Here is a 13212-nt window from a genome sequence, read left to right on the forward strand (position 1 = left end):
CAGGTCATGATCTCAGGGTCCTGGGATCGAGCCCCGCATCGGGCTCTGTGCTCAGCAGGGAGCCTGCCTCCCTCCACCCCCCTTTCTGCCTGCCTCTCTGCCTACTTGTGTTCTCTCTCTCTCTCTGTCAAATAAATAAATAAAATATTTAAAAAAAAAGAAAATCAAATTTTGATTTGGCCCACAAATTATGCTTAATGATTATTTCTTTAGCAGATAACTAGAATTATGGTTTTCTGTGTCCTTATCGAAGAAGAAAAGAGAGAGAGAAGATATTATCATAGAGACAACATGAAAGTTGAAGAATCTGTGGTAACTTGAGAAGGGCTTAAAAAAAAATTCAAGGGTCCCGGGGCAAGTGGTGGTAAATCCCAATGGGACAAGAAAGTAGAATAGGCCCATTTAGTCAAACAAAATGAGATATGAGATGACAACCTAAACCTTTCCTTGGTACTCTTTGTGGGGAAAGTCTCTAAGCTGGTTTCCCCCATGTTCCCAACCCCTGGTGTTCATGCTTTGTGTCATTCCATCCTCTTGAGTGTTAACAGACCTTCAATTTAGTTGTAATTAACAGAATGATGGCAGAAGTAATAAGATGTTACTTTTGTACTTATATTACATTATATAAGACTGTCTTCTAGAATACTTATTCTAAGTCTCTCCTTTCTGGCTTGATAAAATGGCTATTTTGGGAAAGTCCATGTACCCTCTAGGAACTGTAAGTGGCCTTTAGATGATGACCATGGCCTCCAGCTAAGAGACACCAAGAATCCAGTGCCCTTGGTCATATGACTGCAAAGAAATGAATTCTGCCAACAACGTGACTAAGCTTGGAAGATTCTTCCCCATTCAGGCCTCCAGTGAGAACACAGCCCAGCCAATATTTTACAGACTTCTCAGTAGTTGGAATTCTTCTAAGTTGGAATTCTGACTCACAGAGGTTGTGAGATCATAAATTGTGTATTATCTTAAGCCACCACATTTGTGGTAACTTGTTGCAGAGTAACAGGAAACTAATACACTGTTGTAGCCATGAAAGTAAAAGTGTCTGACAGTAAGGTATATGTGGGCAGCATGCAGCTTGTATGTGTCCAAGGCACACGCATTCTCTGTAGAGCATCTGCTTAAAGTTCAGTGAGATTATTTAGAAGAGCAAGTGGAGTTAGGATGAAGAAGGAGCTGTTCCACAGTACGAGTTTGGGAAGAAAGAGAGAAGGAGACGGTATCTAGGTAGATGTTCTCCCTCAGCTCATTCTATAAAGACACATAGCTATAGAGAGTGTGCTGCTCTCCTAATAAGTTGGAACCATCTCATCCCACATATTAAATGTAAATTACCCTTTTGTGCTTTCATCTGATTTTTTGATATGGGAATAGCGAATATCTGTGAAAGCCTCAAAGATGTAACTGGCAGTGATCTTGTAGAAAATGGGGAGGAATGTCACCCAGGAAGTAATAGAGTAAAAGAAACCTCTGAAAAGGAAAGTGGAAGAAACAACCCAAATCAGTAAGTTTCACAGGTAGAAATAGGAACTCCAGATTTTCTTTGAGTTCAGGAAGGAGGAACAATCAGAATAGTTTCCACTGCTTTACACAGAACAAATGTTGAATAAATCTTTCTTAAAGAAATGCTGCAAAGATGGTTGGAGGAAGCAAAGAGTTTATTTGAGACCACAGTGTCAGTATCCTCTCTGTAGTTCAAAGGGGTCCAGAAGGGTCTGAGAAGACCACTTCTTCAGAACTTGTTTCTAGAAACAATGTAATCAAGAAGTCATCATATCCACTGTGCTTCCTCAGAGATGGAACCTGATTGGTGAGTTGGATTTAGCAGGAATGATGATAGGTAACCAATAATACAGAAATGTGTCATTTCTTTGATCACAGGAGAGAGCTACCAAATTTGTAATTTGGCCAGTTTCCATATCATATCACATTTCTTTTGGATATATAATAAAGAGTAGAAATGCTGGGTCATATGAAAATTCTTTTTAAAATTTTTGAGGAACCATGAAACATTTCCACAGCAGCTACACAATTTTATATTTCTACCAACAATGTACCAGCATTCTACTCTCTCCACATCCTTCCATTATTTTCCATTTTTTTGAGAATAGTGCTGGTTAGCCATTTATGTGTCTTCTATGAAGAAATGGCTATTCACATCCTCTCCATTTTTTTTTAATTTTTATTTTTTTTAAAGATTTTATTTATTTATTTGAGAGAGAGACAGGGGGAGAGAGCATGACTGAGGAGAAGGGCAGAGAGAGAAGCAGACTCCCCGTGGAGCTGGGAGCCCGATGCGGGACTCGATCCCAGGACTCCGAGATCATGACCTGAGCCGAAGGCAGTTGTCCAACCAACTGAGCCGCCCAGGCGTCCCACATCCTCTCCATTTTTGAATCGAGTGTAGTTTTTGTTGTCATTGACTTGTAGGAGTTCGTTATACACAGTAGATATTAGGTGTTTAGCAGATATATGATTTGCAGATATTTTCTCCTATTCCATGGGTGTCCTTTCACTCTCTTCAGTGAATCCTTTGATGCGCAAATTTAAATTTTGAGGAGGTCCAATTTTTCTATTTTTTCTCTCATGTCTGTGCTTTTGATGTTATACTTAAGAAACTACTGGCAAATCCAAGGTTGTGGAGATATTTCCCTTAGTGTTCTATATAGTTTTACCTCTTAAAATTAGGCAAACATACATTCTTGCTTGTCTCTCTGATATCTCTTCCCAAATAAAATCTGAAAAACAGAATTCATGATTTCAAGCTTTGTGACCTTGGACAAATTGCTTAAAATCTCTGAGTCTCAGTTTAATGATCACTGAAGGGATAATTTCACAAGGTTGTTAAGAGACATGTTTAAACATAGTATAGTGCCTAGCACACTGGAGCTCGATAATCCCATGCATTCTTCTTCTTTCCTTCAAAGGACTTTCTCTTCCAGGACCTGCCAGCATCAATTATTCCACCTGATCTTCACTGCTTGCTTGTGGATGGTCAAGCCCAGGGCCCCAAGTCTCCTATCTTTGCTTCAGAGGCCTCACTGGTCCTCCCTTCCCTTTTGCCCTTTGCTCTAATACAAGTTCCTGCCTCCACAAAAATCCAGCTTGGAGCCAACCTGGGCTACCACGGAGAATAAAATTTCTAACGGCATGGGGGTTGGAATGGACAAAGGCAGCAGTCCTGCAGGGCCCCAGCCTCTCGACCACCTTGGAGGACTCAATTAAGGGCACACCGAGACCGAGAAAGGTCAAGGCCAAAGTGGGCATATGGGGAGTTACTCCTGGCCTAGATCCATGGCAGGCTCCTCTCCTTCCAGTCAGGTTCCTTCCAGGCAGTTCTAAGGAGCAGTCTAAAGTATGCCTTTATTACAGGGGTCCTCTGTGGGGTCCATCTCCACCGCGCAGGCTCCTGAGGCTCCCGAGGCTCCCCTCTGTTCTCAAATGGTCTTCCACCGAGACAACATCAGAGACCACCCTTGCCGTCCGGTAGTCATACAGACGGTCTCTCTGCGGGGACAATGCTCCCACACTGCGCCTCCCCATGGCAGCAAATGCAGACAGAGCCCTTCACACAGAGCCCTGTGTGAGTCTCCATTCACACAGGGGTCCTCCTGGGGGGCGGCTCCCCGCACCGCCTCTGAGGCTCTCCCAAGGGGCAGAGGCAGGGACACTCCGGGTTTATCCACTTACTCAAGGATTCCCTTCGGGGCGGCTCCCACACAACACCTCAGAGTCCCCACAGGGTTGTCCGAGGCCGGCAGACCCGTTCCTTAGGGTGCCTGCCGGTCCCCGCCGCCCCCGCCCCCGCTTACCGGGACCGTCAGGGTGCGGGACGCGGGTCCGGGACTGGCGGACTCTACACCGCGAACCCCGCGCCGCCCACGGCCGCTCGGGAGCCGGCGTGCTGGGGCCAAGCGCCGGGAGCAGGCGGCGCGGGCGGAGCAGCAGGCTGAGGCGGCAGCGGCGGCGACGCGCGCGCCCCAAGCACACCCACCAAGCACACCCACCTTCCCCACCTCCCGCCCCGCGCGACTGCGGCGCGTATGCCCGCGCGAGACAACCTCCGCGGGCGGGTGGGCCAGCGCCCCGCCCCGCCCTCCTGCGCGGCGCGGCGTGGCGCGGCACCGCCCTCTGGGCTCAGCGGGCGACCTTGCGTGGGACTGAGGCGCTGAGGAACCAAAAGAGGGCGGCGGCCGGCTCCGACGACCCGTGGGTCCGGGTGGCAGTGGGCGGCCCCGACCAGCGCCCGGCTCTGCGGCGCCGGGTCTTCTCGGCGGTCCGGCCGCCAGCTGCATGGTCAGTGCCGGCCCGGAGGAGGCGTCCCGAGAGGGGACTCCGCGGCAGCTCGCGGCTCTCGTCGCCCGCCCGCCGAAGCGAAGCGTCCCGCCACCCGCACCTGCCTGGGGAGGTGAGAATGACTCATCCAAGCGGCCTCGGCTGGAGCCCTTCCCTTTCTCACCAAACCCAGGTGCCCCGTCAAGGCCTCCGGGTCGACGACCCGCGCGTTAGGGCACTCACCTTCGCGGTACCCCACTGCGGAGTGTCCAGATGAGCCCTCACAAAGTGCTCTGCTGGCCCAGCTGCTCCTGTGCGCTGTTTTCTGAGGTTATTGGTCCTCCATCTCCAGCAGCCACTCTTTGCAGGGGCAGCAAACTACCTCAGCATTCCTCAAACTACCCCGTTAGAGGTTCTGAAGACTGTTCTGACATTACACCATAACTAGATGGCTTTGAAGAAAGTGAGGGTAACAAAAAGAACGTCAGAAGTCATGAAGTCCCTAACAGCTAATTATAAAGCAGTAACTGAAGAAATACAGATGATATGCTGAGGATTTTTATTTAAACTATTTTTAAATGTTTAATATTTTGCTTACATTTTTAATATACTTCCTGTTTACAGGTAAATTCAGAAATACAATTCAGTTCATCCTGTGGGGGATACAAAGACAAACTTATTTTGTTTTTACCATCATGAAACTTAACAATATGGAATATAAAGTAAGTACAGTACTATATACAACTATCCACCTTTAAACAAAATGCCAACTACTAAACACTGTATATGTATTAAGTAATTTAAACTTTACAACATCACGATAAAGTATTGTATTTCATTGCTTAGATTATACAGATGCAGAGAGGCACAGAGAGGTTAAACTACCTGCTTAAGATCACATAGCTAATACATGGAATCTAGGTATTTAGACCCCAGATCCCATTCTCCTAACCATTTGTTTTGCTGCACTGCCTCCAGAACCACCTTGAGGATATGCATCATCCCACAAAAATATTTTTTCAAGGACATTTATTATGTAAATAATACTGTTATAAGGTGTGTTATAAAATTCATGGTCCAATGTGGGGTATAATGTTTTATTAATGAAGTTTGAGATAGTGGGTATAAAAGTGGTACTTACATATTTGTTTGCAGTTATATCAGTGCACGTAAAGATTCTTGGTACTGTCTGTATACCATCTCTTTCTGTCTTTATTTCATATTCACCATTGTTGGCAATTTTTAAAAAAAATTTTTTAAGATTTTATTTATTTATTTATTTGACAGAGATCACAAGTAGGCTGAGAGGCAGGCGGAGAGAGAGGAAGGGAAGCAAACTCCCTGCCGAGCACAGAGCCGGATATGGGGCTCAATCCCAGGACCCTGGGATCATGAACTGAGCCTAAGGCAGTGGCTTAAACCACTGAGCCACCCAGGCGCCCCTATTGTTTCCAAATTTTACATCTCACACAAGAAAAATGTAATGACAGTATTATTACTCACAAGACCATTACTTCTCATTACATCTTGAAATAAAGTAGGTCTTCTTGCCTCTTTAGTTTCCTAATACCATTTTTTATTGCTAGTTGTATCATTACTTATAACACCACATCATCCATCTTGCCACCTGTGAATACTGGTTTCTAATGCTCTCTCAAAACGTAATAGAATCAAAAAGAATAAATAACTGGGAATAAATTCAACAAAAGAAATATAAAACTAATACTCTGAGAACTATGAAAAATTGTTGAAAAGAAATTAAAGATCTAAGTAAAGATTTTTTTAAATCCCATGTTCATGAATCTGAAGACAACATTAAGATGACAGTATTCTCTAGATTGATGTGTAGATTCAACACAATACCTACCAGAATCCCAGCTGACTTCTTTTTTAGAAATTGACAAGCTGATTCTAAAATTCATATAGAATTACAAAGGATCTTGAATAGCTAAAATAATCCTGGAAAAGAAGAATAAAGTAGGAGGACTCACACTTCCTAATTTCAAAATTTGCTAGAACGCAGTAGTCAGTGTGTTACTGTGTAAACAAGGATAGACATTTGTATCAATGAGACAAAATTGGGAGTCCAGAAATAAACCCATACATCTATGGCCAACTGATTTTCCCATCCAAGTACTAACCAGGCCCGACCCTGCTTAGCTTCCGAGATCAGACGAGATCGGGCGCGTTCAGGGTGGTATGGCCGTAGACTATGGCCAACTGATTTTCAACAAGAGTGCCAAAACTATTCAGTGAGATAAGGATAGTTTCTTCAACAGATAACAGATAACAGACAACTGGATATCCACATGCAAAACAATGAAGTTACCTTATACCATATACAAAAATTAACTCAAAATCATCAAAGACCTAAACATAAAAGCTAAACTATAAAACTCTTAGAAGAAAACAAGGGGAAAATCTTCATTACACTAGAATTAGCAAAGATTTCTTGGATATGACACCAAAGACACAGGCAACAAAAGGAAAAACAGGTAACTGGACTTCACCAAAATCAAAAACTTCTGTGCATCAAGGTACACTATCAAGATTGTGAAAATACAGCCCATGGGATGGGATAAAAAGTATTTATAAATCATATATTTAATAATTTGCATCTAGAATATGTAACTTAATAACAAAAAGATAATCATATTCTAAATGGGCAATGGATCTAAAAGATGTTTCTTCAAAGATATACATATAGCCAGAAAGTACATGAAATGACGTTCAATATCATTAATCATGAAAGGAATGCAAATCAATAACACTATAAGATGTCACTTCATACCCGCTAGAATGGCTTAAATCAAAAAGTCAGATAACAACAAGTTTAGCAAAGATTGGAGAAATGAAATCTTCCTACACTGCTGATGAGAATATAAAGTGGTGCAGCCACTTTAGAACACAGTCTAGCAGTTCCTCAAATTATTAAACATAGAATTACCATATGACCCAATAATTCTACTCTTAGGTATATTTTCAAGAGTAATGAAACATATCCGCACAGTAACTTGCATATAAATATATATATAGCAGCACTATTTATAATAGCCAAAAGGTGGAAATAACATAAATATTCACCAATGGATATCTGGATAAGTAAAATGTGATATCTCTAAAGGAATAGTATCCAGCCATAAAAAATGAAGTGCTGAGGGGCACCTGGGTGGCTCAATCAGTTCAGACTTCTGACTTCAGCTCAGATCATGATTTCAGGATGGTGAGATCCAGCCCCATGACAGGCTCTGTGCTCAGGAGGGAGTCTGCTTGTCCCTCTGCCCCTCCCCTCTCATGCTCTCTCTCTCAAAGAAATAAATAAAATCTTTAAAAAAAATAATGGTAGGTGAAAGAAGCCAATCACAAAAGATAACACACTCTATGATTCCATTTATATGAAAGTCCAGAACAGGGAAATCTATAGAGACACAAAGTAGATTAGTGGTTGCTTAAGGTGGAAGGTTGGGGAGGACATAGGATTGATAGCTAAAAGGTATGATGTTTCTTTTTTAAGTGATTAAAATGTTTGAAAAATATAGTAATGGTTGTACATATCTGTGAATATACCAAAAATTGAATTGCATACTATAAGTGGATGAATTTGGTATGTATGATATGATATGTGAATTAAATCTCAATAAAACTTTTTTTTGAAGTGCATGCATTCAGGAATAGAGAGATCTATGTTCAGATCCTGAAAGTGTAATTAGTAGATATCTGTCCTTGGAATAGGTCTTAATATCTTAATATCTCTGAGTCTATGAAATGGAGATTAAAATAATGCATATCAGACACTTAGCATGCCTAGAATAAAGTATATACCTAGTAAGTGTCAGCTACTATATTGCCCAGTCTTTCAAAACTGTTCAGTTCTGGAATCCCAATTTCACAAACATTGCTATGCCATTTATAGAATACTCCCTTTAAGCCTACAGCCCTGAGGACACAGTAAGAATGGTATATAGGAAGTTTGTATGTTGCGTATGATGATGTGTTAGCTTAGAAATGTATACTTTCTTATTTTGCCATTGACTCACTGCTTTTAATCATCTACCCATCACCTCGAACTTACTCATCAAATCAATCCTCTTTTCATATTAATGAGCTCTCTTCCATTTGCTCTCTTCCATCTAATTCAAATAAATTTGAAGAACAAAAGTAAAGTTATTGGTTCATATAACAGGAAGTTGGAAAATCCAGGGGTGGAGCTGAGCTCACATACTCAAAAATTATCATTTCTTTCCAATCTTGGATCTTATTTCCAATCTTGGATCAATGACTCCTTTTATTGGCAGAGTTTTTAAACAAAGTTTAGTCAGGCTCCTCTGAACTCTACTCAACCAAGCCCTGACTTTTGACCTTTTGTGTTATCTCTGCATTGTCCAATTTTAGCAAGAATCCTACTGAGTCCATTCAACCAGAATCCCCCATCCTTGATATCTGATCACACTCAGTATTTGATAGGGTTCATCTTCCACCATTCCTCAGGTGAGGTTGATCTCCCTGGCCTGCCTTCAACAAGAATCTTGTTAGGCTGGGCACCTGGGTGGCTCAGTTGGTTAAGCAGCTGCCTTCAGCTTAGGTCATGATCCTGGAGTCCCTGGATCGAGTCCCACATCAGGCTCCCTGCTCAGCAGGGAGTCTGCTTCTCCCTGGGACCCTCCCCCTTCTCATGATTCTCTCTCATTCTCTCAAATAAATAAAATCTTTAAAAAAAAAAAAAGAATCTTGTTAGGTTGTTTTTCTAGACTCCTCCCTTAGTTTTGATGTTTCCTTTTAACTTTCCATCTACTGACCACCCCCTCTACTCCTTGGCTATATACTCCCACTTTTCCTTGTTATATTTGGGGTCGAGCCCAATCTCTCTCTTCTACTGAAAAACCCATTGTAGGGTCCCCATATCTATTGTGATAGTCACCTGAGTAAAGTCTGCCTTATTATTCTTTAACAAGTATCACTAATAATTTTTCTCTTTAACATCACACCTACTGAGCCATACTGGGACAGTAGGATCATAGCTGCAAGCAGTTTCAGGATTATGTCATTCCAGTTTAGCAGGCCCAGAGGGAAGAGAAAACATCTTTCTCAGCATCTCTATTTTTAAAAATCTAAGGGATACTTGGGTGGTTGGTTAAGCACTGGACTCTTGGTTTCAGCTCAGGTTGTGATCTCGTGGGTCTGTGATTAGCAGAGTCTGCTTGAAGATTCTCTCCCTCTGTCCCTGCCCCTACTTGTTCTCTCTTTCTCTTTCTCTCAAATAAATACATTAAATCTTTCAAAAAATCTAAGAGATTTCTCAGAGCAGCTCCGTGAAGGATGGATTTTCTAAGCTTAAGAGAATGCATATTAATACCACATATTATGTATTATGTCCCTCTCCAACATTAAATGTGTATTTTGCTTTAGTACTTAAAAGGGTCTACAAGGAGCTAATCTTTATTGACCAAGGAAGAGCATAAATGGTGCCTATTTCAACTGAAAATGGCATGCTGGTCATCTCTTCCATAAAGATTTTCTTGAGGAAGGCTCTTAGAACATTAGTCTGATGAATTGTTGGACCAGGATTGATATACCCAGTAGAATAATGGAACCATTCAGGCTGCATGCTACCAAGCTGCTGAATTTCAAAGGAAATAGATCCTGGCCTTCTCTTCAGCCTCTGTCTTTATACTCCATACCTTACCCTTTTTCTTTTTTCTTTTCCTTTTTTCTTTAAGTTTTGTTAATCAATATACAGTGCAATATTGGTTTCTGGAGTAGAATTCAGTGATTCGTAACTTACATACCATACCCAGTGCTCATCACAACAAGTGCCTTCTTTAATACCCATCACCCATCTACTTCCCTCCATCTCCTATTGCTTTTTTCTGACCTAACTCTGGCCTCCGGACAGATTCAGAACATGCTGGGTCCAGGATTCTGGTGGTCTACTGCTTTTAAAATTTTTAATTTTAATAGACTTCATTTTTTTAAAAGATTTTATTTATTTATTTACTTACTTGTCAGAGAGAGAGAGAGCAAGTGCACATGAGCATGAGCAGGGGGAGGGGCAGAAGAAGAGGCAGGCTCTTGCTGAGCTAGGAGCCCCATGCAGGACTTGATCCCAGGACTCTGGGATCATGACCCGAACTGAAGGCAGACGCTTAACTGACTGAGCCACCCAGGCATCCCTAGACTTTATTTTTTAAAGCCATTTTGGTTCACAGAAAATTGAGTGGAAGGTACAGAGATTTCCCATATACCCCTGGTCCCCCCAACACACACAGCCACCTCCATTATCAATATCCCCTCATCACAGTGGTACATTTGTTAACAACTGATGAGCCTCCATCAGGTCATCATCAGAGTCCATAATCTACATAAAGTCTTGGTGTTGTACATTATATGGGTTTGGGCAAATGTATAATGATGTGTATATATCTTATAGTGTCATGCAGAATATTTTCACTGCCCTAAAAATCCTCTGTGTTCTGCCTATTGATTCCTCCCTTCCCCCAACCCCTGACAACCACTGATCTTTCTATTGTCTCCATAGTTTTAACCTTTTCTGGAATGTCATACAATTAGAATCATGTAGTATGTCACCTATTCAGATTGGTTTCTTTTACTCAGTGATACACATTTGTGTTTCTTCCATATATTTTCCTTTTGGAATTTAGTAAGTTATAGCTTCCCCACTAAAAAGTTTGAACTTTGTTTTGTTAATATTTTTAAACTCTATTTTAAATCCAATATAAATAATATACAATATTATATTTGTTTCAGGTGTACAATGTAATGATTAAACAGTTCCAGACTTTACCCAGTGCTCATCACGACAAGTGCACTCCTTAATCCCCATCACCTATTTCACCTATCCCTCCAGTCCCCACCCCCTCTGGTAACCAACATTTTGTTTTCTATAGATAAAAGTCTGTATTTTGGTTTGTCTCCCTCTCTTTTGATCCTTTGTTGATTTTTTAAAATTTTATTTTCTCAGTGTTCCAAGATTCATTGTCCATACACCACACCAAGTGCTCCATGCAATACATGCCCCCCCTTATTACTCACAACCAGGCTCACCCATCCCTCCACCTCCCTCCCCTCCAAAACCCTGTTTGTTTTTCAGAGTCCACAGTCTCTCATGGTTTACCTCCCCCTCCAATTTCCCCCAATTCACTTTTCCTTTCCTTCTCCTAATGTCCTCCATGTTATTCTTTTTTTTTTAAAGATTTTTTTTAAGATTTTATTTATTTTTTGACAGAGAGAGAGAGATCACAAGTAGGTAGAGCAGCAGGCAGAGAGAGAGGGAGAAGCAGGCTCCCTGCTGAGCAGAGAGCCCGTGGGGCTCGATCCCAGGACCCTGAGATCATGACCTGAGCTGAAGACAGAGGCTTAACCCACTGAGCCACCCAGGTGCCCCTTTTTTTAGATTTTATTTATGTATTTATTTATTTATTTTTTATTTTCAGCATAACAGTATTCATTATTTTTGCACCACACCCAGTGCTCCATGCAATCCGTGCCCTCTATAATACCCACCACCTGGTACCCCAACCTCCCACCCCCCGCCCCTTCAAAACCCTCAGATTGTTTTTCAGAGTCCATAGTCTCTCATGGTTCACCTCCCCTTCCAATTTCCCCCAACTCCCTTCTCCTCTCTAACTCCCCATGTCCTCCATGCTATTTGTTATGCTCCACAAACAAGTGAAATCGTATGATAATTGACTCTCTCTGCTTGACTTATTTCATTCAGCGTAATCTCTTCCAGTCCCGTCCATGTTGCTACAAAAGTTGGGTATTCATCCTTTCTGATGGAGGCATAATACTCTGTAGTGTATATGGACCACATCTTCCTTATCCATTTGTCCGTTGAAGGGCATCATGGTTCTTTCCACAGTTTGGCGACTGTGGCCATTGCTGCTATAAACATTGGGGTACCATGACCAGGTGGGATTCATCCCTGGGCTACAAGGATGGTTCAACATTTTCAAATCAATCAATGTGATACAACAAATTAATATGAGAAGAGAGAAGAACCACATGGTCCTCTCAATCGATGCAGAAAAAGCATATGACAAAATCCAGCATCCATTCCTGATTAAAACACTTCAAAGTATAGGGATAGAGGGAGCATTCCTGAACTTCGTAAAATCTATCTATCAAAGACCCACAGTAAATATCACCCTCAGTGGGAAAAGCTTGCAGCCTTCCTGTTGAGATCAGGAACACAAGGATGCCCACTCTCACCACTCTTGTTCAACATAGTATTAGAAGTCCTAGCAACAGCAATCAGACAACAAAGAGAAATAAAAGGTATCCAAATTGACAATGAAGAAGTCAAACTCTCTCTCTTCGCAGATGACATGATTCTTTATATGGAAAACACAAAAGACTCCACCCCCAAACTACTAGAACTCATACAGCAATTCAGCAACGTGGCAGGATACAAAGTCCATGTACAGAAATCAGTGGCTTTCTTATACACTAACAATGAAAATACAGAAAGGGAAATTAGAGAATCGATTCCGTTTACTATAGCACCAAGAACCATAAGATACCTGGGAATAAACCTAACCAAAAAGGTAAAGGATCTGTATTCGAGGAACTATTTGACAGATCACAAGTAGGCAGAGAGACGGGCGGGGGGGCGGGGGGAGCAGGCTCCCCGCTGAGCAGAGAGCCCGATTTGGGGCTCTATCCCAGGACCCTGAGATCATGACCTGAGCTGAAGGCAGAGGTCTAACCCACTGAGCCACCCAGGGGCCCCCTCCTTGTTATTCTTTGTGCTCCACAAGTAAGTGAAACTATATGATAATTGACTTTCTCTGCTTGACTTATTTCACTCAGCATAATCTCCTCCAGATCCATTCATGTTGATACAAAGGGTATTCATCCTTTCTGATGGAGGCGTAATATTCCATAGTATATATAGACCATATCTTCTTTATCCAT

General features: G+C 42.0%; 2 long non-coding RNA genes and 1 pseudogene across 2 annotated transcripts; 1 reads left to right on the forward strand and 2 right to left on the reverse strand.

Annotated features, from left to right (window-relative positions):
• Positions 1 to 2432: 2432 nt before the first annotated feature.
• Positions 2433 to 4014, reverse strand: LOC116570284. The gene is made up of 2 exons (XR_004277364.1): positions 3816 to 4014; positions 2433 to 3568 (listed from the first exon to the last, which is right to left on the reverse strand). It is a non-coding gene; the product is annotated as an uncharacterized LOC116570284 (long non-coding RNA).
• A 180-nt stretch (positions 4015 to 4194) lies between these two features.
• LOC116570414 lies at positions 4195 to 11085 on the forward strand. The gene is made up of 3 exons (XR_004277423.1): positions 4195 to 4411; positions 4903 to 5000; positions 11044 to 11085. It is a non-coding gene; the product is annotated as an uncharacterized LOC116570414 (long non-coding RNA).
• Positions 6382 to 6489, reverse strand: LOC116571194 (annotated as a pseudogene).
• Positions 11086 to 13212: the final 2127 nt, after the last annotated feature.

This window comes from Mustela erminea, chromosome 12 (assembly GCF_009829155.1).
Source record: "Mustela erminea isolate mMusErm1 chromosome 12, mMusErm1.Pri, whole genome shotgun sequence".
Taxonomy (NCBI): domain Eukaryota; kingdom Metazoa; phylum Chordata; class Mammalia; order Carnivora; family Mustelidae; genus Mustela; species Mustela erminea.